Raw genomic sequence first — 26608 nt, forward strand, 5'->3', positions numbered from 1 at the left:
ATAAACATGATCAATTGATTGCTTGGTCAAGCCCTCTAGTGGGACTAAAAAAAAATAACAAAAAAATTAAAACCCATTACAAAATACTTTATTGTATCAAAAATATAAAACCAAATAAAAAGGTACACATAATTGGTATCGGTGCAATCGTATCGACCCGTACTATAAAACAAATTGGTTACTTATACCGAACAATGAATGCTGTAAAAAAAAAAAACAACTAAAACAACAATGCCAGAATTGCTGTTTTTTGTTTCCTCGTCCCTTGTCCTGCAAAAAAATAAACCCTCATACAGATCTGTCAAGAGAAAAATTAAAAAGTTATGGCACTCAGAATATGGGGACACAAAAACGATTTTTATTTTTTTTACGTTTTTTTATTGTGCAAAACGAAAAAAATATATATACATTTGGAATATAATTACACTGACCCGCAGAATTAAGTTAACATGTCATTTATACCGCATGGTGAACGCCATAAAAACAAAACCCAAAAAACAATTGTGGAATTGCTGTTTTTTTTTCTATTCTCCCCCTAAAAACTATTAAAAGTTTTTCAATAACTCAAAATGGTACCGGCAAAAAAATAGCCCTCATACAGCTATGTTGAAAAAGTTATGGCTCTCCTAACGCAGTGATTAAATATGAAAAAATTGCTGCCTCCTTAAGGCCCAAAATAGCTGCATACACAAGGGGTTAATTTTTGCTTTTTTTTTAAAAAAAATAAAAAAATTAAGAATTTTAATTTTTTTTAAATTTATTTTCAGATTTCACCGTTTTGCTACTAGACATTGTTGGAAATTCCTCCAGTTCTCTGAAGGAACTCTTCAAATCTACGTCGATTGTCTCGGGTAAGTCTGCTGCTCTTATCATTATAGAATATTATGTTTTGTACTGTATATCTCTATAATTATATATATGGACCATGTTATAGAATGTGCAGGCGGCTGTATAGCAGTGGCCGTAGTCCACCAAAATCTTTACATTTACAACGTAGCTATCGATACATAAATTGATCACAATCTCTCCTTAGGGATTGTTACTCCCTCCCATGGTTTCGTTACATCTCACTTTTCTTGCATGCTTTCCAAGAGGGCCGGCTCTTTCTGGTGTGAGGTTTACCTTTAAAGAGGCTCTGTCACCAGATTTTGCAACCCCTATCTGCTATTGCATGTGATCGGCGCTGCAATGTAGATAAGAGTAACGTTTTTATTTTTAAAAAACGAGCATTTTTGGCCAAGTTATGACCATTTTTGTATTTATGCAAATGAGGCTTGCAAAAGTACAACTGGGCGTGTTTAAAAGTAAAAGTCCAAGTGGGCGTGTATTATGTGCGTACATCGGGGCGTTTTTACTTCTTTTACTAGCTGGGCGTTGTGAATAGAAGTGTCATCCACTTCTCTTCGTTAACACCCAGCTTCTGGCAGTGCAGACACAGTGTGTTCTCCAGAGATCACGCTGTGACGTCACTCACTTCCTGCCCCAGGTCCTGCATCGTGTCGGCCACATCGGCACCAGAGGCTACAGTTGATTCTGCAGCAGCATCGGCGTTTGCAGGTAAGTCGATGTAGCTACTTACCTGCAAACGCTGATGCTGCTGCAGAATCAACTGTAGCCTCTGGTGCCGATGTGTCCTCGCTCGTCCGACACGATGCAGGACCTGGGGCAGGAAGTGAGTGACGTCACAGCGTGATCTCTGGAGAACACACTGTGTCTGCACTGCCAGAAGCTGGGCGTTCTGAAGAGAAGTGGATGATACTTCTCGTCAGAGCGCCCAGCTAGTAAAAGTAGTAAAAACGCCCCGATGTACGCACATAATACACGCCCACTTGTACTTTTACTGTAAACACGCCCAGTTGTACTTTTGCAAGCCTCATTTGTATAAATACAAAAATGGTCATAACTTGGCCAAAAATGCTCGTTTTTTAAAAATAAAAACGTTACTGTAATCTACATTGCAGCGCCGATCTGCTGCAATAGCAGATAGGGGTTGCAAAATCTGGTGACAGAGCCTCTTTAATTTGGTGTCGTTTCCTGCTGTCCACACATCTCGTAATGCTGTGTACATCACTATGAGCCTAAGGCCGGATTCACACGAGCGTTGCGTTTTTGCGCGCGCAAACAACGCAGCGTTTTGCGCGCGCAAACACCATTTGACAGCTGCGTGTGTCATCCGTGTCTGATGCGCGGCTGCGTGATTTTCGCGCAGCCGGCATCATAGAGATGAGGCTTGTCGACGCCCGTCACTGTCCAAGGTGCTGAAAGAGCTAAATCTTTCAGCACCCTCGACAGTGAATGCCGAACACAACTGCGAAAAACCTGTAAAAAAAAAGATAAAGTTCCTATTTACCGAGAACTTCCCGGCCGTTGCCTTGGTGACGCGTCCTTGGTGACGCGTCCTTGGTGACGCGCCTCTCTTGACATCGGGCCCCACCTCCCTGGATGACGCGGCAGTCCAAGTGACCGCTGCAGCCTGTGATTGGCTGGAGCTGTCACTTGTACTGAAGTGTCATCCCGGGAGGTCGGACTGCAGGAAGGAGACAGGAGTAATCGGTAAGTTAGAACTTCGTTTTTTTTTACAGGTTCATGTATTTTGGGATCGCAAGTCACTGTCCATGGTGCTGAAACAGTTTAACTCTTTCAGCACCATGCACAGTGAATGTCTCCCGACGTCGCGGACCGGAAATTTTTTTGCCGGGTTCGGCCAAAACGAGTTTGGCCGAACCCGGTGAAGTTAGCTTCGGTTGTCGGGGTTCGCTAATCGCAAAGACACTCCGTTTGGATGTTCGGAAACAGAAAAGCACGTGGTGCTTTTCTGTTTACATTCATCCTTTTGACAGCTGTTGCGCAAACACGCAGTTCGCACGGAAGTGCTTCCGTGCGACATGCGTGGTTTTCACGCACCCATTGACTTCAATGGGTGCGTGATGCGTTGAAAACGCTGAATCAACGGACATGTCGTGAGTTTTTTGCAACGGAGCAACGCTGCGCAAAAAACGCTGCCATGTCTGCACGGCCCCATTGTCTAATGTAGCTACGGGCAACGCACGTGAAAATCACGCGCATTGCACGCGCGTATTTTACGTTCGTCTGAATAAGCCCTTACAACTTGCAGTTACAGAAACCTAGAGAGAGAGAAGCTGCAGTTGCTGATCAACAATGACTCTCCCTGATGTTTGCTCTGATGGAAATGTCCAATGGATGCTCCGAATAATTTTTCACACCATTGATCATTCCTTCTGTGACCATCTAAGAGAAACAACAGCTCAGCCACGGAGCAATAGACCACACAAACTTACAGAGCAGGGCCGCTGAGTGCTGAAGCGCGTGGCACATAAAAATATTCTACTCCAGTTGTATCACCCACTGCAGAGATCCACGCTAACTCTGGAAGTGACATCAGCACCAGAACTGTGCATTTGGAGCTTCATTAAATGGGTTTTAATGGCCACTGCACACAAGTCTAAGATCATCCTGCACAATGCCAAGTGTCGGCTGGAGTGGTGTAAAGCACGTCGTCAGTGGACTCTGGAGCAGCGTGTTCTCTGGAGTAATGAATGACGTCTCACTATCTGGCAGTCCGATGGAGAAATCTAGGTTGGCGGATGCCAGGAAAACGTTGCCTACCAGAATCTAAAGTGCCTACTATAACATTTCATGGAGGAGGGGTAAAGGTCTGCGTCTGTTTTTCAGGATTCGGACCCTTTTACCAATAAAGGGTAATGTTAATGCTACAGCACACAAAGACACTTTACACAATTGTAACTTTCAGTTTTGTGGGAACTGTATGGGGTTTGGTCCTTTTCTGTTCCTGCATGACATTGTCCCTGTGCACACAGCGAGCTCCATAAAGACATTGGGTGAGGAGTTTTGTGCGGAGGAATTCGGATGAAGCACAGAGCCCCCACCTCAACCCCATCCAACACCTTTGGGATGAATTGGAACGCCAATTGCGGGCCAGACCTTTTCCCCCTACATCAGTGTCTGACCTCACAAATGCTCTTTTGGCCGAATGGGCACAAAACACACACTCCAAAATCTTGTGGAAAACCTTCCCAGAAGATTGTAGACTGTTAGGGTATGTTCACACGCAAACGTAAAATACGTCTGAAATTACAGAGCTGTTTTCAAGCGAAAACAGCTCCTGAATTTCAGACGTAATTGCTCGTACTCCTGTTTTTCGCGGTGTCCATTACGGACGTAATTGGAACTGTTTTTCTATGGAGTCAATGAAAAACGGCTCCAATTACGTCCCAAGAAGTGACATGCACTTCTTTGAGGCGGCTGTCTTTTTACGCGCCATCTTTTGACAGCGGCGCGTAAAAAAAAAAGCCCGTCTGCACAGAACATCGTAACCCCATTGAATTCAATGGGCAGATGTTTGCCGACGCATTGGAGCCGTTTTTTCGGGCGTTATTCCAGGCGCAAAACGCCTGAATTACGTCCGTAAATAGGGCGTGTGAACATACCCTTATACTTGTTAGGCCTCCCACACACGAGCGTGTTCGGTCCGTGATATACGGTCCGTAAGTCGGAAGTATTTCCCGGACCGAACACACTGCAAGGAGCCGGACTCCTAGCATCATAGTTATCTATGACGCTAGGAGTCCCTGCCTCGCTGCGTGAAAACTGTCCCGTACTGTAATCATGTTTTCAGTACGGGACAGTAGTTCCGCGTGGAGGCAGTGACTCCTAGCGTCATAGATAACTCCGGCTCCCTGCGCTGTGTGCGATCCAGGAAATGTGGCCGATGTACGGACCGTATATCACAGACTGAACACGCTCATGTGTGGGAGGCCTAAAAGGGGCCCAACTCCATATGAACGTCCATGGTTTTGGAATGGGATGTCCAACAAGCTCATATAGGTGTGATGGTCAGGGGTGCACATACTTTTGGCCAGATAATTTGATTATGAGGTTTAATTGGAGGATGAATTATCTTCTGAGTATTTTAACAATGTTTAGCGTTAACTTTTTTTCGAGTGAAACTTTTTGCAATGTGCAACTCATTTATTATTTTTAGGAAATGTAATTGAGTCTGGAAGTATGACCTCACCGATGGCAGCAGCAAGGTCGCGTCTCCTGATTACTAAGGAATGTCTTTTTCTTTCAGTAAGCCAAAGCAATGAATCAGACTGCATATATTTCTGTGTGATGACAGGCAGAACAGGTAAATGAAATGTCATTAGAGAAACAAGAACGGAGACATTTTTTTTTCGATTATTTATCACAATTTTGGTTTTTTATTAGGGAGAAATTTATCTGATTTGTGGGATTTAACGCAGAAACCTCCCGTCGTAAATCTTACATTTCCCCAAAATAATTCCTCCACGCTGGGTAAGTAATATGTAGAGTGAATAAATAATGAATATGATTATATACAGGCGACATTGCTTTCGGGAGGCTGAAGGAACATAAACATGAGACATTTCAATCTCATAAATCGTTATAATTAAATTGCGCAATGATAAATAAAGCCGATCGCGCCCATTCTCTGCCTCTAATTGGTCATTCATCTCAATAAGTTCCTTTTCTTTGTATTCCCAAATTCACATCTATTTGTCAATCATTTCATGGCGTCAACGCAGCAGAAAACCGCTAATTAAATTACACGTCAAAGCTAATTTTTTCCATCGGATTTCATTTAACCCTTACTTTTCACTAAGCTAAGCATCAACATTTGGACTATATGAGCATGTTTGAAGCGTGCCGACAAATGTATATCCCAACCGTACGCAACTATATATATGACTCCCGCTATAGAAAAGCATATACCGCATAATGTACGTGTTTTGTAGGATTCACTTGAGTTGAAAAGCATAAAGAAGAGGACACAGCTGCTTATATGTCAGATATAGGCCATTAGCAGACTATTTTCACATACATTTCGTCTATATAAATATATGTCCTATGGGTACGTCACAGTCTGTGCCTATAGGTGGCCCTGGGGGAAGGTGAATTTACATCTGAATTTACATTTATATGTTAATGAGGTTTAATAATATGTTAATTTAAAACTCACAGTGCTGTGGGAATGGGAGGAGGATGCCCAGGAAGGCTCAAGGGTAGGCCACAGAGTGCGCTAGATAACTTAAAGAAGACCGGTCACCTCTCCTGACATGTCTTTTTTTTTAGTAAATACTTGTATTCTCCATGAAATAATAATTCCGGTACATATTTTCTCAGAATTCTACATTGTGCCGCTCCTCTGTTATTCCTCCTAAAAATGTATGAATAAATTGACCAACTGGGTGTTACCATTCCCCTTGTCAAATGGGTGTGTCCCTACACAGTCTGAGATTATGAGCACTGATTGAACATTGTCAGACTGTGTAGGGACACGCCCATTTGACAAGAGGAATGGTAACACCCAGTTGGTCAATTTATTCATACATTTCTAGGAGGAATAACAGAGGAACGGCACAACGAAGTGTTCTAAAAAAAAAATATGCCCCAGAATTGGCATTTCATGGGGAATACAAGTATTTACTAAAACGGACATGTCAGGAGAGGTGACAGGTCCTCTTTAAGGTGTGGTCTACTTGATTGGTGGATTCAGAAGTAGAACTTAAAGTTTCTGGGCCCCAATGAAAAATCTGTTACAGGGCCCCCCACCTACCATGTGCCATTTCTAATAATGGTGTCGTCTTATGGGGTAGAGTGGGTAAGGCACCACACAATCTGTGCCTACACGCTCCTGAGATGTAAATTCAGTACTGGGCACAGTAGACGCTTGGAAACTTTTTATTTCATCCATTTTATTCAGGCGTATACTGCTTACGTAGCCCATGAAGCGGGTGTGAATAGAGCCTAATCCATAACAGTCCTATCCAACTAATTATGGGTACGGAGATCGGAGAGTAGGGTGTAGTATAGTTAAATTAGTCTTCTAAATTATTGTTTTCTAATTGATATTTGTAAATCAGATTTAGAATCCATTCTGCCAAACTTGATAACATCTGCCGAAAATACAGAATTTATTAAGAATGTTCCAGTAGAAGTGTGGACGCAGACAAGTAAGTGCACGTCTAATTTCAAAAAGTTTCCATTCTATGTGATGTTTTTTTTAATCATTTTTATTGATGATACCATCTGTTCTTTCATTTTCTTGTAAGACTTTTTGTAGAATTTTGATTTGGTCAAGGCAATTTTGTCATACACAAGTTGGTAAATTAATAGTGAACCCAAGTTGCCAACGCCATCTCTTCATCTTGCCATTTCCTAGTCAATATCCAATCATCAAAACCATTGAAATGAAATATACTTCTAAATGTTCCAGCATGTGCAATCACAATCAACACGTTCATTGTAATGAGGAAGGGGGTGTCTGGAGGGTCACTGGGACCAATCAGGGAATTCCACCAGACTAAGCCAATATGTAATCAATTGTAGGAGATTTCTACACCAACAAATATGTAAAAGTATTTTTAAGGTTTTTTTTCTTTGTAATTTACTCTACTAGACATGTGGCTGAGTTGGTGGCCATTCAATATGCTATTCGCAACATGAGATAAAACTTCCTATTATATCTCATGCTTGCGATGAAGCCTATAAGGCCTATGGGGTTGCGGGAAATCCAATCATAGCAATCTTAGAGAACAAATGTGGGGTAAACTTTCCTACCAGCAATAGGGCGAAGGGTTGAGGAGGGTGCACCAGCAGTCCCGGGATAGTGGGTTGTAACGGACCAGCATCAGCTATGGGGCTCCTTCTGCTCTACTATATTATATCTATTTATTACACTGAGGAAATGGGGCCTATTGGCACAAGTGTGGGCTGCAAAATGCATGCCACTGAGAGTACGGTACAAGATCTGGCCACTGTCCGCTTTAAAAACCCTTTAGGACTGCAAGATCGTCATTTGCATTGCTTATCTTCTCACAATGGCCTAGGAAAACTTTTTATGAATCACTAGGACCATAATTTGCCAGCGCACAAGCTGGTGTCCAATGGCACATAACTGGTTATACTGTTCAAACCAAAGCATTCAACCTACAACCAAGGACCAAATTATGATTTTATGAAAAAAAATTCATAAACAACTAAATACTGTCAAAATCTCATTCATTTATTGTACTTTTTGAGACTGGCACAAAAACTCAGAAATCTATATCACAATATGCTACTAAGATATGTTCTTTGATTTTCCAGCATCTACACGTTCCTCCATATTTGAAGATCTTTCTGGTATCCGAGCAGTTACAAGTCAAGTTACTAGTCAAGGAAATTATGACCTTGGACATAAAGATAAAAAACCTTTCGGGATATCTGGCACTTCAGTAGGAAAACAAAATAAATTAATTTTTACTACTAAAGAAATTCCTTTTAACATTCAGAATATTCTCTCCACCAAGTTACCACAACTGATCCATGGAGTTGCTTCGAAGGAAAATAAAATTGCCCCTACCAAATCCCTTTTCCTAGTAGACACCATTGGACAAAAAGTACAACAACAACCTTCAGACAAACTATCTGTGCTTCCACACAACACCTTCAAAAATCCTAGTGTCTTGTTTTTGAGTCATAAAGCTCAAGATGGGTCTTCACTGAAGATGCCAGGGTGGACAACGATTGCTGCCTTAGAAATGTTGCAAAGACCTTACACAATGATGTCTCTATGGACGAGAAATAGTCTACAAAATGATATCACCTCAGTCACTACAAGAATGTCCGTGTCTAATGGACAGGTTCCTCATCCACAAACAGGTCCTTCAAGAAAAGCACCCCCTACGAATGTGTCTCCTGTGAAAATAGACACAAAATATACCATGGTGTTATTTCAACCCAAGTGGACTTCTCCAGCACATAGAAGAACCTCTTTGGAGATCTCACCACTACTGCGGGCAGATAGTGATTTCCATGATCAACAACAAAGTGTCCCTACAAGAAAGCTGCCGCAAGAAACAAATGGGAAAACACATCCTATACCTTCAAGGACTCTCCCATTGTTGCGTAAGTATTATTTTTGATTTTTACAATATGATCAAATTGCAGCTTATTAAGAATATTAACAGCAAAACGGACAGTTTGGTCTGCTGAGTGGGTGGGCTTCTTCATGATGTAATATAGAATGTAGTCCCTCAAACAGAGAAAGGAGAAACTGTAGCTGCATCCCCCTCCTCCCTTCCTGATATTGACTGTATTACTACATGAGGCACCCTTTCGGCAGTGGTGCCTGGTGTGTCCTATGTGACTGCACAGGTCACAAAAGCTTAATGACGGCCCTGGAAAGATGTCACTTTCAACCTTCAGTCATAACATTAAAACCACCAGCAAAATCGTTTTTTCTACAGTATAGGTAATAAGTGTTTGATCGCTGGGTGCCCCCACTGCTAGGAATCACTAGATCAGAGGCTCAGAGCCCCTTGCTCCTCCTCATTGAAGACCGCAATGAGGAAACCCTTAAAGTGCCGCTCCATTCAAAGTGTATGGGACTGACGGAGATAGCCTAGAACAGTGCTCGACTGTTTCATCAGTAGCATAGACATTGAATGGCGCACATGCTCATCCTCTTCTCCATTCAAGTTCCTACACAGTGCGGGGTGTGCAGTGAAAAGGAACGTGGGTGCCTCAGGACCCCCAGTTCTAGTGATTGGTGGGGCCACCAGCAGACACTTATCACCTTTCCTGTAGATAGGTGATAAAATGTTGATTCCAGGAATACCACTTTAAGTCCTGTAAATTGCAAGGTGTGGCCTCTATGGATCAGACTTGTCTTTCAGATTGTGATCTCGGGAAGTTGGAGACAAGTGTTACGTTTGGTACGTGGACCCACTGGGCCGAACCGCCTTGACGGTATGGCAGCTGGCCAACAGGACACAGGTCACAGTCTATAGTTCGTATATGTGTACCTGTGGTAGCTCAGACAGTGGCAAGACAGGCTCAGCTGGGACTAGGCAGCAGGCAGGCACCAGGCCTGATGTAGCAGGACAGGCGTGGTACTCCAACTCAATACGGCACTTGTACCAGGATACCACGGGATACAGGTTATAGGTAGCAGGAACGGGAAACACTGGGAACTGGAAAACATTTAGGAGACCATTTGCAAAGACAGACTAGGGTAACGACAACAAAGCTCAGGCAATGCAGAAAGGGGCAAAGCCCTTCTTATAGTCCGGGGTGCTCATTGGCTAATTTGGTACTTTAACTCAGATACATGCGCTAGCCCCTACGGGACCTGGCCGAGAGAAGCGGAAGTGAGCGCTGGCTTCTCCTGAGGAGGAGATGGGGCCAGCGCTCATAGATCCATGGCTGCGGCCGTCAGGAGGTGAGTGAGCCTGACGGCCCACGGCCATAGGCATGACAGTATCCCCCCTCTTACGCCCATTCCTCTTGGGGACAGAGCGAGAGAAAAACTTCTTCAGAAGGGTAGGAGCATTGAGGTTCTCCTCTGGCTCCCAGGACCTCTCTTCAGGACCAAACCCCCTCCAATCCACCAAATTAAAGGTTTTTCCACCCACTCTCTTGCTGTCCAGGATCTCCTTAACCTCAAAAGTATCTGATGAACTGCTGGGAGCCACTGCAGGACTAGGAATCTTGCAGTAGCGGTTCAGGACCACAGGTTTCAGAAGGGAGACTTGGAAGGAGTTGATCCTGTCGAGACCGGAGGTCGAGCATATCTGCCCGCATCTCTTGTGACGTCATCATGGTCTTGGACCAGCGGGGTCCATGGCCTGAGCTTACTGTCATGTTGGGTACGTGGACCCACTGGGCCGTACCACCTTGATGGTATGGCAGCTGGCCAACAGGACAGAGGTCACAGTCTATAGTTCGTATAGTGAACCTGTGGTAGCTCAGACAGTAGCAAGACAGGCTCGGCTGGGACTAGGCAGCAGGCAGGCACCAGGCGTAGTGTAGCAGGACAGGCATGGTACTTAGCGCAGCACGACTACAACTCAATACGGCACTTGGACCAGGATAGCACGGGATACAGGTTACACGTAGCAGGAACGGGAAACACTGGGAACTGGAAAACACTTAGGAGACCATTTGCAAAGACAGACTAGGGTAATGACAACAAAGCTCAGGCAATGCAGAAAGGGACAGAACACTTCTTATAGCCCAGGGTGCTCATGGGCTAATTTGGTACTTTAACTCAGGTGCGCTGGCCCTTTAAGAGCGGGCACGAGCGTGCGCACGCACCCTACGGGACCCGGCCAAGAGAAACGGAAGTGAGCGCTGGCGTCTTCTGAGGAAGAGATGGGGGCCAGCGCTCACAGTTCCATGGCTGCGGCCATCAGGAGGTGAGTGAGCCTGACGGCCCGCGGCCATGGGCATGACACAAGTCAACACCTTAAACTCTTTGTCATGTTCCGCAGACTATACCTAAATGATGTTTTCAGTGTGGTCGAACGCATTATCCTGCTGTTAGAGGGCACTGCCATTAGGGAATATCATTACCATGAAGGGGGTACTTGTCTGCAGCGATGTTTAGGTTGGTAGTACGTGTCACATCCACATAAATGCCGGGACCCAAGGTTTCCCAGCAGAACATTGGGAAGAAGCTTGCCTTCTTCCCATAATACATCCCGGTGCCATCTCTTCCCCAGGTAAGCGACGCACACGCACCCGGCTGTCCACATGATGTAAAAGAAAACGTGATTCATCACCTTCTTTCATTGCTCCATGGTTCAGTGCTGATGCTCATGTGCCCATAGTAGACAGAGTACAAAATTGGCCTTATGACTGGTTTGAGGCTGTGCAACCCCAAACGAGGAAAGCTGCGGTGTTCTGTATGTTCTCACACCCTTCTATCATAGACAGAAGTATATTTTACAGAAATTAGTAGTACAGTAGCTCTTCCATAGGATCGAACCAGATGGGCTAGCCTACGCTCCCCATGAACAACAATGAGCCTTGGGTGCCCCTGACCCTGTCACTTGTTCACCAGTTGTCCTTCCTTGGATCACTTTTAGTAGGTATTAACCACTGCATACTGGGGACACCCCACAAGACCGGCCATTTTGGAGATGCTGTGACCCAGTCATCTAGACATAACAGTTTAGTCCTTGTCACAGACTCTGAGATCCTTACCCATTTTTCTGCTTCCAACAAATCAACTTCAAGAACTAATTGCTCATTTGCTGCCTGATATATCCCCCATACCTTGTCACGTGCCATTATAACCAGAATGTGAGTGTATGCATGGTGTATGCATGTATGTACGTATGTATGTATGTAGGCGCATGTTTATATATATATATATATATATATATATATATATATATATATATATATATGGTACTGTAAAGGATCTGCCAGACACAGCTTCTGTGTCGACGCCCATGGTTAATCAGTCTGCATCTGTCCCTAGGTCTGATAGAGTGACTCGATCTGCTACCACTCAGACTGGTAGGCTGAGGAGTGGGAGAACCTATCACAGCCTGGCCAGACGGTTCTAGCTCCCGCCCTTGGTCTATTTATACCTTCATTTGTTGTCTGTCCTTTGCCTGTGATTCTTGTGTTTCCTAGCTCTGCTGTTCCTGCTAATACCATTGACCTCTGCTTCATTTTGACCCTGGCTTGACTGACTATTCTCCAGTTCTGCTTTTGTTACCGCGTACTCTCCAGGTTCGACCCGGCTCGTTCACTACTCTGATGCTCACGGTGTTTCCTTAGGCAACTGCTCCTTTTCCCTTGCTTCTGTGTACCCCTGTCTGTTTTGTTTGTCGTTCACATAGTGAGCGTAGAGCCCGTCGCCCAGTTGTACGCCGTCGCATAGGACGGACTGTGCAAGTAGGCAGGGACTGAGTGGCGGGTAGATTAGGGCTGAGACACATTATGAGTTGCCATGATGAAATTCACGGAAATTTGATCCTCCTGTGATTTCAGTTGTTTACTTTGATTTTCGGGCTGATTTGAAATCCAGCCCTCAATTGGTTGATGATTTAGGTTTCCATTGACCGCTGATTAATTCCGGTCTGGAAACGGTCAACAAGCTTAATGGCAGACACAGATTAGCTAAACTCCAGTAATGCAGGCGGGGCAGTTCGTTTTCCCTACATCAGATTACTGAGCAGCGCCCAGTGTGAAGATACCACTTCTCATAATGCAAATTACCAGAATTACGTCTATGGAGACACTGAACAATTTGGGGATGCTAGTACATTTCAGCTCTGAAGCCTGTACAATTGTGAATATAGCTCTGGAGTATAGTACAGTACAGTACAGTATAGTACAGGATCAGCACAAGATATGTAATGTACACAGTGACTCCACCAGCAGAATAGTGAGTACAGCTCTGGAGTATAAAACACAGGACGAGTACAGGATAAGTAATGTAATGTATGTACACAGGGACTTCACCAGCAGAATAGTCAGTGCAGCTCTGGAGTGGGTGGAGTAGGAGGTGTGGAGAGAGCTGCTGAGACTTCCGTGCAGGCCTTGGATCCAGGGACTTTCCTTATTCTATCTGCCCAGGCCTCATACCATCTGCCTGGGCTTGGAAAGTACCCTGAGGGGGGTTCCATCCTAGGATGGAGCCTCAGACCTCTACCTCCCGGAGCATGCCAGCGGGGGGTAGAGGGTCATCCCAGCTGGCTGGGAATATGCAAACAGTCGCGGGGGTGAGGAGATCATCTCGGGGCAAGGCTGTCCTGGCTCCCCCTGACGCTGGAACCCTGGATAAGGGTATGGAGACGCGGTCCGGCAGGGTGATCGAGGTGTTGTCATCTGGAGAAGGACCGGCGCCGTCCGGACATTTGGATGACGGTCGTGTGGAGGAATGGGGACAGCTGAGGACCGGAGAGACGGTGGAGAACTTCAGCTCCCGTCTGGCTATGCGGTTGGAGGAGTATCGGGACCTCAGGAAGTCGCTGCAACGGCTCCGTGCGGACTTGGCGGTCGCCAGAGGAAGAGCTGCAAAAGCCTCAGGAGGTAAGAGGTCCCGATACCTTTTAAATGTGAAATCCTTGTTGGAGGAAATAAAAGAAGTGGAAGAGAGACGTGAGGAGATTTTGGCAGGCGGAGGGGTGTTTGGTGAAAAATTAAAAAATGAAGAGAGGTTTGCCGAGATGGCAGAACCTATAAAAATAGAAAGTGTGGAGGAAGACAGCAGAGCCCCAGACACAGCAAAGGAAAATGTGGTGGAGAAAATGGAGCATGAGAATGCAAAGTCCAGAGAAGGCTCAGATTCTGATGCACCCAGGAGCAGTGAGGAGGAGGAGGGTGGACTCACAGCTGGGAGAAATCAGGAGAGTTTTGATACTGACAGTGAGCGGCCTCCAGGATTACTTACACAGATCCGTAACGTGGAGTCGCCGGTATCCTTCCAGGGATTTTGTTTCGGTGCGGAGTTACCCGCAGAGGAGGAAAAGCAAAAGAAAAAAAAATTTAAGAAGAAAAAAAAGACAAAGGAAAAAAAATCTGCTGAAGGTTCATTTAAAATGGTGTATACAGCAAGATCCTTCCTGTGCTCTGAGCCTGATGAAAGTCAGGATCAGGGCGCAGGTCCCGCAAGACCCCCAGCTCAAGCCTCTGCAGTGGGGCTGGAGCGGGAATGCGGGGAGAGTGTTACGGGTCCGGCATTAGAACACGTGGTGGTCAAAATGGCGCCGGACGCCAACCCCTGCAAAGGGGGCGGTACTGGTGGCCTGGTGACGCCAGGGGGTGTGTCCCCTTGTCCGGTTAATGGCGAGCCCGGGAAACTGGTCTCTGATGCGAGTCAGCGGTCTGGAGAACGGGTAAACCAGAAACCGGATGTGGTGTCTGAAAGCCGGAAGTCTGTCGGTGTCGCAGTAAAGCCGTCAGACGTTCCGGACAAGGGCGGTCACAGAGGGGGCTCCGGCTCTGTTGGCCACTCCTCTGTGGGAGGGGGGAGTGGTCCGGCGCCGGAGGCGGCTCCAGTGACATCAGTGGCTCCTTCGTCCGCATCACTGAAAAGTGGTGTAGGCGAGAAGGGGGCTGCTGGCGTCGGGGGCGGCGGTGGCCCCTTTCCCAAAAATGTTCCGCACATAGAAAAGATGGAGGTTAATGAGGCGGAGGGCACAGCGGGGACACCGCTTATAACATCTGGTGGCGTCCCTGCAAAGGTGCCTGATGATGCGGAGACTGAAGCAGTGTCTACCCACACAAAATGTACAGGAAAAATACATAACATAGGACCAGGCCTGGCCAGAAGGATGACTGCAGGGGGACCTGGTGGGTTAAATGAAAAAGTTGCGGCTGTGGATGTGGGAACTGCTGGGGGTATGCAGGTGTCTGTAAATAAAGTTGCTGGAGTGTCTGCTGGTAATGGGGTGTTGAGTGCTGTGTCTGTAGGTGGTGAGGTGGTGGGTGGTGGGGATGGGGTATCAACCAGGGGCAATGGGCCTGGCGCTCCTCTTGCTGTGACATCCGGCAGGTCTTATGCTGGTGTGGCAGCGGGGGGACAGCGGGCCCACCCATCTTCATCCTCAAGGTCCGGGGACGGTAACTTGCAACAACGTCTCTTGGACGCTTTAAGAGAGGGAAAGCAAACCCTAACCATAGGGGGAGTGCAGAAGGACCTGTCTTTCTGGATAGACAGATATGGTCTAAATGCCTTCCGAGAGCAACGAGGAGATCAGTGGTCGCTCCCAACAGCCGGGCAGGCTGTAGCCAGGAGGAATGTGGTCCGTCTCCGGTGGCGTGGCAATGATGCGTGCCCTCCCAGAAAGAGGGTGGTGGAGCTGCTGCTGGGGATGGGCTTCAAGGCGAGTGACATATTTGCCTTGATACATCCTCATGGCTCGGTCGAGTTTGACATCAGCTTTGTTCACCTAGGGGGCCTTGAGGTCTTCTGGGGGAACTACGAGCTGATGAAGGACGAGCCTGGCTGGCGAGACTTTGCTGCACAAGCAATTTCTCGCCAAAGTGGTCCCAAGAGAGTGACCGTTCTTACCCGTAATGAGTCACTCTCTTGTATTGATATCATGACCTGGTTGGGAAGGTACGGAGAGGTAGTAGAGATGCCACGGAAGAACATGGATGAGTTTGGCATCTGGTCAGGGGCCTGGACGTTCATGGTTAAATTAAAGCGTCTGGGACAGACGGTGTCCCACATACCATCGTCTGCTTTCCTGGGAAGAGATCGGATCCTTGTCTTCTACCAGGGGCAGCCGAAGTTGTGTCACCGGTGTGGCGACCCCTCACATTTGAGTGCAGGCTGCAAGGTACAGAAGTGTGCTCATTGTGGGGGGATTGGTCATCTAGCCGCATCGTGTGACCGTATTCGGTGCAACCTGTGTGGTGACTTAGGTCACCCGTTCAGTCGGTGTCCTCGCTCTGTTGTCAATGCTTGTTCCAAACCTGCGGAGGATGAAAGGAGGGAGGCCTCCGTGGGTGAGGGTGCGGGCAGGGACGATGGGGCACAGGGGCAAGGGAAGAATGCAAAGAAGGGTCCCCCTTCTCGCCAGAGAAGGGCCGGAGAAGCGAAGGAAGGAGAGGATTTGGAGGGCGCTCCAGGAAACTGGGACAACCTCTGATTCGGATCTGGATGCCCCCCCTGAATCTGATGCCCCTGGGGAGGCCGAATTGAATGGGGAGATGAGGAGGATCCAAAGGGAGCAGAGGGCTGAGGACTCTCAGTCCTCCCACTATGAAAGTGTGGGAGAGGAAGAGAGGACTCAGCCTACAGCAAAAGGGACACCGGGCAAAACCCAAGGGCCAAATACATCTGGCCCCGCCCTGGCCCAGGAAGGTAAATCCTGTACCCCCCTGGTGCGCTCTACTGATCGATACCATGCTCTCGTGGACATTCCAGCCTCTCATACTAAGAGGGAGGGCATGGTAGGGCACCCTAGAGTCGTTGAGCCTCCCCTGCTGCAGGGGCCGTTGCCCCCAGAGGGGGAGGTTGACCCGGTACTTGGGGATGAAGATGGGAATAGGGTGGTGAATATGGACTCCTCAGTTTGCAAGAAGCGAGGCAAAGAAGGGGGGTCCTCATCAGATAGAGGGGGGGGTGGGAAGAAGAAAGCCGTCTAACTCAAACATCCATGATGGCGGCACCCACTCCGTTGACGCTGGCATCAATTAACGTTGCCAGCATTAAGTCAGATAGGGCGAGATTTGCAGCCTTTGATTTTCTTGGCCGAGTTGAAGCCGACATTTTGTTTTTGCAGGAGACCAGGCTGTCACTTTTGGCAGACGTCGTTAAATCTAGGAGGGAGTGGCGACGCGGGCCCTCCTACTGGTCTCTTGCGGCTGAGCCCTATAGCGGAGTGGCGGTCCTTTTCACCGCACCGGTAACATGCCGACGGATGATTGAGTTAGAAATGGGGAGGTGCTTGATCTTAGATGTCCTCATGAGGGGACAGGAATTAAGACTAATCAATATATACGGACCCCAGAGCAAATGGGACCGTAAAAGTCTCTTCATGAGGATTAAGCCTTTCCTTTTTTCAGGTCGACAAGTTATCTTTGGAGGGGACTTCAATACTGTCATGAGACCCCGAGATAGAGGAGGTTCCGGAGATAAAAAATTGACCTACGATAGTGTAGCATTAAAAAATATAGTTAGCGATGCTCGCCTGGTGGATATCCACATCAGGCATACCCCAGGCCACTCGGGTTTCACCTATCGTAGAGGTAGTTGTAGGTCTAGGATAGACAGGTTTTTTTTGAAGGAGGAAGCCATCTCTTCACCAGTGTCCGTTGTTGAGGTGGAGTTCTCCGATCACTGTATGATTATTTTCTCTTTGAACATTGCAGAGTCCCTCCACATGGGAAGAGGTATATGGAGGCTGAATTCTACTCTCTTGGAAGAAGCGGAGATAAGACAGGCCTTTGAGGATTTTCTTCAGAGCCAGGTACCTTTGTTGGATCTCAGTGGTACTAAGTCTGAGTGGTGGGAGTTGTTTAAAGTCCGGGTGGCAGGATTTTTCCGCAGGCTCTCGAGCCTCAGGTCCATGAGTAGGTACCGCCTATATCAGGAACTGAGGAGGAAACTCGAACATCTGGTCTCAACCGGGGGTAGTGGGGAGGAGATCTCCGTGGTGAAAGCTTTGCTCAGGAGGTGTCAGTATGATAGGCACACATCTTTAGTTCTTGAGAGGGATTTCGGGAGGTACCGCTCGCCCGACCCCTACAGGAACTGTAAGATGTCAGTGAGTCGTAAGGTTGTGACAGGACTGATTGATAGTACAGGATCTCTGAAGAGATCCAAATCAGGGATCTTGGAGGTCGTCAGATCCTTCTACTCGCACCTCTTGGGGAAGCAAGATCCAAACCGAGACGAGATGTCGGCTTTCCTGGCTGAAACCATCCCTGAGCCAGGGGTAGACCCCTCTCTCGGTGTTTTGATAGACTCGATCAAGGAAGAGGAAGTGGGATTGGCGATTGATGGGCTTGCCCTCAAAAAATCGCCAGGGCCGGATGGCTTAACATCCGAGTTTTATAAGACTTTTAAAGGAACCCTAGTTCCCCTCTTGACTGAGGTGTTTAATGAGTGCCTTTCCTCGGGTACTTTGCCAATGTCAATGAGGAGGTCGGCCTTGATCGTTTTATCGAAGGGTAAAGACTCGACCCGTATTGAGAATTGGCGTCCCATAGCGCTGCTCAATACGGACAGAAAGGTTCTCGCAAAGGTGCTGTTTAATCGGCTGGTGAAGTTTGCATCCCGGCTCCTTTCGCCGGTCCAGCATTGCTCTGTTCCAGGCCGCAGCACATTTAGTGCTGTCCTCAGTGTCAGAGAGGCAGTGGAGCAGGGAAATTCTGGTCGGTGGGAGGGGTACATCCTGTCCTTGGACCAGGCCAAGGCTTTTGACCGGGTGGACCACGAGTACCTCTGGTCGGTCCTTCTGAGGTACGGCCTACCGGGGGGGTTTGTCAATTGGCTACAGACCTTATACACTGGGGCTGAGACTTTTGCGCTGGTGAACGGTTGGGTTGGAACCCCCTTTGAGGTTGGGTCTGGTGTCCGCCAGGGTTGTCCCTTGAGCCCTTTGCTATATGCGTTCGCAATTGATCCTTTTCTTAAAAGGATCGATCGTGGGCCATTGGCGGGAGTCGGGGCCGGCCTGGAGGGGCCGGAGGCCACTCAGAGGGTGGTTGCGTACGCAGACGACGTCTCCATTTTTGTCTCCTCGAGAGGGGAGGCAGAGTGGGTGATGTCGGAAGTGGAGCGTTACTCATTGGCATCTGGGTCCAAGATCAACCGGGATAAGTGCAAAAGTCTCTGGCTGGGAGGAGGAGATCCTGGTTTTGATCTCCCGGACACCCTTCCAGAGCCTCAGGGGTCTGCTAAGATCTTAGGAGTCGAATTTGGCCCGGGTGATTACCCCAAGAAGAACTGGGAGGATAGGCTGAATCTAGTTGCCCAGAAGGTCGACCAATGGAAGGGTTGGTCCTTAACCCTGAGGGAAAGGGTTCACTTGGCCAAGGCCTACCTGGTGCCCATGTTGCTTTACCTGGGCAGTGTGTGCATCTTGCCAGAACCTCTCTGGACTCGGGTCTATAGCCTGTTCTTCCAGCTGTTATGGGGGAACAGGCTCAACCTAATCAAGAGGGAGGTTACTTACCTACCAAGGACACTAGGCGGGTTAGGTATGGTTAACCCGGTGGTGTTCCTAGTGAACACCTTTGTTAAGATCAACCTGGCAAACCTCTGGCAAGAGAGGGCTCCTTGGTGGATATCCTCCTGCAGGGGGTGGTTTCGGCCTTTCTTCCAGGAATGGGAGAGAGGAGGGCAAGTGAAAGACCTGCGTACACCTCACGGACATCTCCCGGCTTATGCCACCCTGGCGCTGAAGATTGTTCGCCGGTGGGGTCTGGAGGTGTGGGAGATCAGGACCATGTCGAGAAAATTTCTTGACAGGAGGGTCCTGATGACCCACTTCCAGAAGCCCCTGGCGCTCAAAGACTGCCCAAGTAGTGACCTCGGGGTGGGATTAAAACTTTTAAATTCAGCGAGGATTCCCCAGAAGTTTTGGGATCTGGCTTGGCGTTGCTTCCATGGGAGACTGTATGTGAGGGACAATCTAAAGTGCAGAAGCTCTGATGATCGGGATTGCCCCCGGGAGGAGTGTGGCGGAGTGCTGGAAAGCATGGAGCATTTCCTGCTTCATTGCCCTTTCAATACAGAGGTATACAAAAGGGTGGGAGCCTCCATTGGTTGGCCAGGCCTAACCAGCCTCTCCTATGCTGGGTGGGCCTATGGAGTGTTCGGAGACCTCGGTGGTAGGGACCATTGCACCTTGTTTCTAGTCAGTATAGTGGTCAGGCACTTTATGTGGAATGCACGATGTCTAGTTTCTACCCAGAAGAAAATCCTCCTAGTGGATGAGGTTGTTAGCAATATCATGGGTGACCTGGTGAAGGTGCATTCTTTGGAGGTTGGCAGATTGGGAGCATCCAAAGCCTCTCGTCTTTGGAGGGGCTTTTCCTTTTGGGTGCCTTAATGTGTCTGCCTTCATGAGGGAGGGGGAGTCGTCACCGGAGCTCAACTGGAGGTGGGGGTCTGCGTTCCGCTGAGGCACCAATAAAAAATATAGCGATAGGACTCGGAATAAGGGAAAGGTGAGGGTCAGCATAGGGTCAGCTTTCAATAGGGTCAAGAAAGGGTTAGTAATAGGGTAAGGAGATAGGGCAAGCGATAGGGAGGGTGCAGCGGTGGACGTGGTACCTTGGCCTCTGGGGGGGAGCTGGGGGGGGCTTTCCCTTCTCTCTATCTGGTGATGGGCTAGGTAAGCACTGGAAGATTTTTGTTTTGTTTAGGATTGAAATGGCAGGAAAAAGGTTTACAAGCGACCGAACTTGGTGCTTTCGGGTACGGTGTATTTTGTATATGGTTTGGTATTTGGACAGGTTGGTGACGTGTATTGTATTATAATGTAGAAATGTTGTTAGAATAGGGATAGACTTAAGGGGGTTAATAGATAGGTTGGGAGGGGGTCGGGGGGGGGGGGTTTGCCTGACCCAGCCCCGGACTATGCGGACATGGGAGGACATGGGGCGGGGGGCTGGGCTGGGGTGTTGGGTGTGGTGGTGGGGGCCAGCATCTGGACTATGCGGACGTGAGAGGACATGAGGCGAGATGCTGGCTGGGGTGGTGGAGTTTAGGTAAGAAGGGTAAGGTTAGGGAAAGTCAGGATGTGTATAGTGTGATTAAAAAATATATATATATAAAAAAAAAAAAAAAAAAAAAGGATAAAAAAAAAATAAAAAAAAATTGGGATTAGTATTATTATATTTTGGATTTTTGGGGTTATTATTATTATTATTTTATTATTATTATGTTGTTGTTTTATTATTATTATCATCATTATTATGTTGTTTCTTTAGGCCCTTGGTTGACGCGGGTCGGGGGATTTTCTGTTGGTACTTTGGATGACGTTTATATGATGTTTGTATATATTCTAGTTATTGTTTAGCTTCGGATGAAGTGTAGATGTAAGTATATAAGAGTGGGGTGTATGTGGCCGGGTCTGGTATAGTTTTCTCTTCTCATATACAGAGATGTATATAAGAAAATTTGTTTATAAGAATTGGGTTGTGACTTTTTGGTTATATGGAATTAGTTATGTATTTGTTTTTCAGTTTATGTTTTGTAAATTTATATAAAATAAAGAGATACAGGATGTAACTCAGGATCAGTACAGGATAAGTAATGTATTGTATGTACACAGTGACTCCACCAGCAGAATAGTGAGTACAGCTCTGGAGTATAATATAGGATGTAACTCAGGATCAGTACAGGATAAGTAATCTATTGTATGTACACAGTGACTCCACCAGCAGAATAGTGAGTGCAGCTCTGGAGTATAATACAGGATGTATCTGAGGATCAGTACTGGATAAGTAATGTAATGTATGTACACAGTGACTCCACCAGCAGAATAGTGAGTGCAGCTCTGGAGTATAATACAGTATGTAACTCATGATCAGTACAGAATAAGTAATGTAATTTATGTACTCGGTGACTCCACCAGCAGAATAGTGAGTGCAGCTATGGAGTATAATACAGGATGTAACTCAGGATCAGTACAGGATAAGTAATGTAATGTATGAACACAGTGACTACACCAGCAGAATAGTGAGTGCAGCTCTGGAGTATAATACAAGCTGTAACTCAGGATCAGTACAGGATAAGTAATGTAATGTATGTACACAGTGACTCCACCAGCAGAATAGTGAGTGCAGCTCTGGAGTATAATACAGGATGTAACTCAGGATCAGTACAGGATAAGTAATATAATGTATGTACACAGTGACTCTACCAGCAGAATAGTGAGTACAGGATGTAATTTTAAGATCAGTACAAGAGAAGTAATATCATATATTTACGTGACTAACCTTTTAAGTGCTCAATGGTGGACAAATGGATTAAATCAGTTTTGATTGTAATAATATCTCCAAACTGGTAATTAATTAATTTCTTTACTCTGCTCTGTTTCTCTCCACAGAAGTTCTTCTCCCACAAATTAAGCCGACTGTTGAGATTCCCAGAATGTCTTTTTACGCTTACACAAAGTCAAGTAAGTTCATTTCCTGTAGGCTTATACTTTGTTTCTCATCTGTTAGCAGGGCCGGTTTTAGACAAAGTGTGGCCCTGGGTTAAAAGTGGGGCCCCAAATGCTGAATTACAGTTTCAATAATAGTCAGAAGTCGGTGTACAGTGAACTGCATCGCTGATTTCTAGCACGTCCAGGAGTGTTGCAAGCCCCAAAGCATATGTCCCCCTTCTCACACAAAAAAATTATCTATATACGTTATTAACCCTTTCAGGACCAATTTTCATTTTTATCTTTATGACTTTTTGAAGGCGGGGAGGAAAAAACAAAACTTTTTTATATTTTCGTTGACACAGCCATATGAGGGCTTAATTTTTATGGGACAAATTGTACCTTCTAATATCACTATTTAATATTATGAGCTGGGAAAAAAATTCAGAATGGGGTGGAATTGGAAAAAAACAGCAGTTCCGCCATTTTCTTATGGATTTCATTTTTACGGTGTTCACTGTATGGTGAAAATGTCACATTACCTTTATTCTCCGGGTCAGTATGATCACGGTCATACCAAATTTATATTGTTTTTGTTATGTTTTTAGTACCTTTGAAAACATTTAAATGTTTGACAGAAACACGTTTTTGGGTTTTGCCATATTGTGAGCCCCATAACTTTTTTATGTTTCTGTGTACAGAGCTTTGTAAGGCGTCGTTTTGTACGGGGAAATATATAGTTTTTATTGATACCATTTTGTGGAATGTCTGGCATTTCGATCACTTTGTATTCCATTTTTTTTGGGGGGGGGGGTTAAAGTGGCAAAAAAAATGCGATTAGGCCATTTTGACCTTTTATCCTAATATTTTATAGTTTAGGCATTTTTGAAAACTATTTTTACATTTATTTTATTATTATTTTTTAGCCCCCTAGGGAGCTTGAACCTGCAATCATTCGATTGCTTATGCCAAAGACTGCAATATCACAATATTGCAGTCTATAACAAAATAAGTTTATTGCTATTGAGACCTGCTACAGGCAGATCTCAATAGCAATGTTCCTATAGCATGGCTGGGAGTGTTCAGAAGGCTCCCAGCTGCTACAGGAGTACACCGGCTCCCATGATCTCTCTGTGCGGGAGCCGGTGAGGGCCGGTAAATAGAAAATGAAAGTGAAAACCCCTCAGAATACCAGTGGTCACATCTGACACCGGCATCTGAGGGGTTAAATGCTTGCAATCATAGATGTTTCTAATCACAAGCATTGCCGTTGGGTCCTTGCTGTGTAATACAGCAGAGACCCGTTGGATATGGCACCCGCAAATATGGACAGTGATATCAGGAGCAGAGCAGGAGTCCCAGGCAGAGTGCTAGTAGTGCTCTGCCCAGGACTATGGCTCTGGGGTTGCCCCTGACAAAACTGTCCAAATATGGACAGTGACATCAGGGGTTTCTCCTGAAGCGGAATCCCCAGCCAGAGCATTGGCAATGCTCTGGCTGGGGATTCCACTCCTAGAGGGAACTCCAAAGGCGCTACCTACAGGGAGGGAGGCTGTCTGGTACTACCACGGAGGGTGGCTATGTGGCACTAGCAGGGAGGGGGACTGTGTTGCACTACCTGGGAGGAGGGCGCTTTGTTGCACTACCTGGGAGGAGGGGGCTGTGTGGTGCACCATCTGGGAGGGGGGCTGTGTGGCACTACCTGGGGGGGCTGTGTGGCACTACCAGGGAGGGGGGCTGTGTGCCATTACCTGGGAGGGGGGCTATGTGGCACTATCTACAGAGGGCACTAAATTTATGGGGGTAGAAATTGGGGGCCTAACTTCTATATGGGGGCATCAACAGGGCCTAACGTCTATATGTGGGCACAAAGTGATGTTTTCTGCCATTTTACTGGCACCGTGAGTTCCCCCGCAAAAGGGCCTACTAAGTCTGTGTCGCCCAAGAGCCCACATAAACCTGGAGCTGGCCCTGGGCCCCCGCTCTGCTTCTGAGCGGGCACCATATTTAAATACCCTTTTTCCGACGGGAAAGGGTTAAATCATACCACTATACCAGATCAAATATTCCCTGCATAATGTTACTGAACACAACTCACTATTAAAAGACCAATATTACCAATAATAACACAATATAAGGTCCAAATAATACCACCACACCATAACCACATAGTGACTGAATAATACCTCCATACTGTTACTGAATAATACCGCCACACCATAACCACATAGTGACTGAATAATACCTCCACACTGTTACTGAATAATACCGCAACACCATAACCACATAGTGACTGAATAATACCCCCATACTGTTACTGAATAATACCGCAAAAACCATAACCACATAGTGAATGAATAATACCCCCGTACAGTTACTGAATAATAACACCACACCATAACCACATAGTGACTGAATAATACCTCCATACTGTTACTGAATAATACCGCCACACAATAACCACATAGTGACTGAATAACACCCCCATACTGTTACTGAACAATACCTCCACACCATAACCACAGTGACTGAATAATACCCCCATACTGTTACTGAACAATACCTCCACACCATAACCACAGTGACTGAATAATACCCCATACTGTTACTGAATAATACCGCCACACCATAACCACATAGTGACTGAATAATACCACCATACTGTTACTGACTAATACCAACACACCATAACCACATAGTGACTAATTAATACCCCCATACTATTACTGAATAATACCACCACAACAATACCACATAGTGATTAAATAATACCCCATACTGTTACTGAATAATACCGCCACATCATAATCATATAGTGACTGAATAATACCTCCATACTGTTACTTAATAATCCCAACACACCATGACCACACAGTGACTGAATAATACTCCCATACTGTTACTGAATAATACCGCCACACAATAACTACATAGGGACTGAATAATACCCCCTACTGTTACTGAATAATACCGCCACACCATAACCACATAGTGAATGAATACCCCCATACTGTTACTGAATGATACCGCCACAGCATTTCCATATAGTAACTAAATAATACCCCCATACTGTTACTGAATAATAACGCCACATCATAACTACATAGTGATGGAATAATACCCCTCTACAGTTACTGAAAAATACAGCCACACCATAATCACATAGTTACTGAATAATACCCCATGCTGTTACTGAATAATACCCCCATACTGTTACTGAATAATACCGCCACACCATAACCACATAGTGACTGAATAATACCCCCATACTGTTACTGAATAATAGCACCACACCATAACCACATAGTGACTGAATAATACCCCCATACTGTTACTGAATGATACCGCCACAGCATAACCATATAGTGACTGAATAATACCCCCATACTGTTACTGAATAATACTGCCACACCATAACCACATAGTGACTGAATAATACCCCCATACTGTTAGTGAATAATACCTCCACACTATAACCACATAGTGACTGAATACTACCCCCATACTGTTACTGAATAATACCGCCACACCATAACCACATAGTGACTGAATAATACCCCTATACTGTTATTGACTAATACCACCATACCATAACCACATAATGACTGAATAATACCCCCATAGTGTTACTGAATAATACCACCACATCATAACCACGGTGACTGAATAATACCCCCATACTGTTACTGAATAAAAACCACTAAACAAAAACCAATATTACCACCATCTAATGACCATATAGTGGTAGATGCCAATTAGACACAGGAGCTCTGCAGACGATATAAGTGATTAAAGTACATTTATATCCAGTGACTCACAGATGATATTTTCTCTGATTAGTCTCGTTCACTTTCCCTTTTCTTCTCCATACGACACAGACCAGTGTGACGACTTATTCCAGCCACGACTTGTCTCTGCAGAATGTGACATACAGAAGTGTTGGTTTCTTACATTTACAATATCCTCCCCACCTATACCCATCTTCTAAACAAACTCATAATCCACAGTGCCCCAGATGGTAATAATGAGCCCTGAGTGCTTGACATAATAAAGTTGCCCCATCATTAACCGTGCCCCCACACAGTAATAATGCCCCCTTTGTGCCCCGTGCCACTATCTCCCCTGTAGAGAGCGCCACACACACAGCCCCCTGTAGAGAGCGCCACATACACAGCTGCCTGTAGATAAAGCCACATACACAGCTCCCTGTA

This window comes from Rhinoderma darwinii, chromosome 5 (genome assembly GCF_050947455.1).
Source record: "Rhinoderma darwinii isolate aRhiDar2 chromosome 5, aRhiDar2.hap1, whole genome shotgun sequence".
Lineage (NCBI taxonomy): Eukaryota > Metazoa > Chordata > Amphibia > Anura > Rhinodermatidae > Rhinoderma > Rhinoderma darwinii.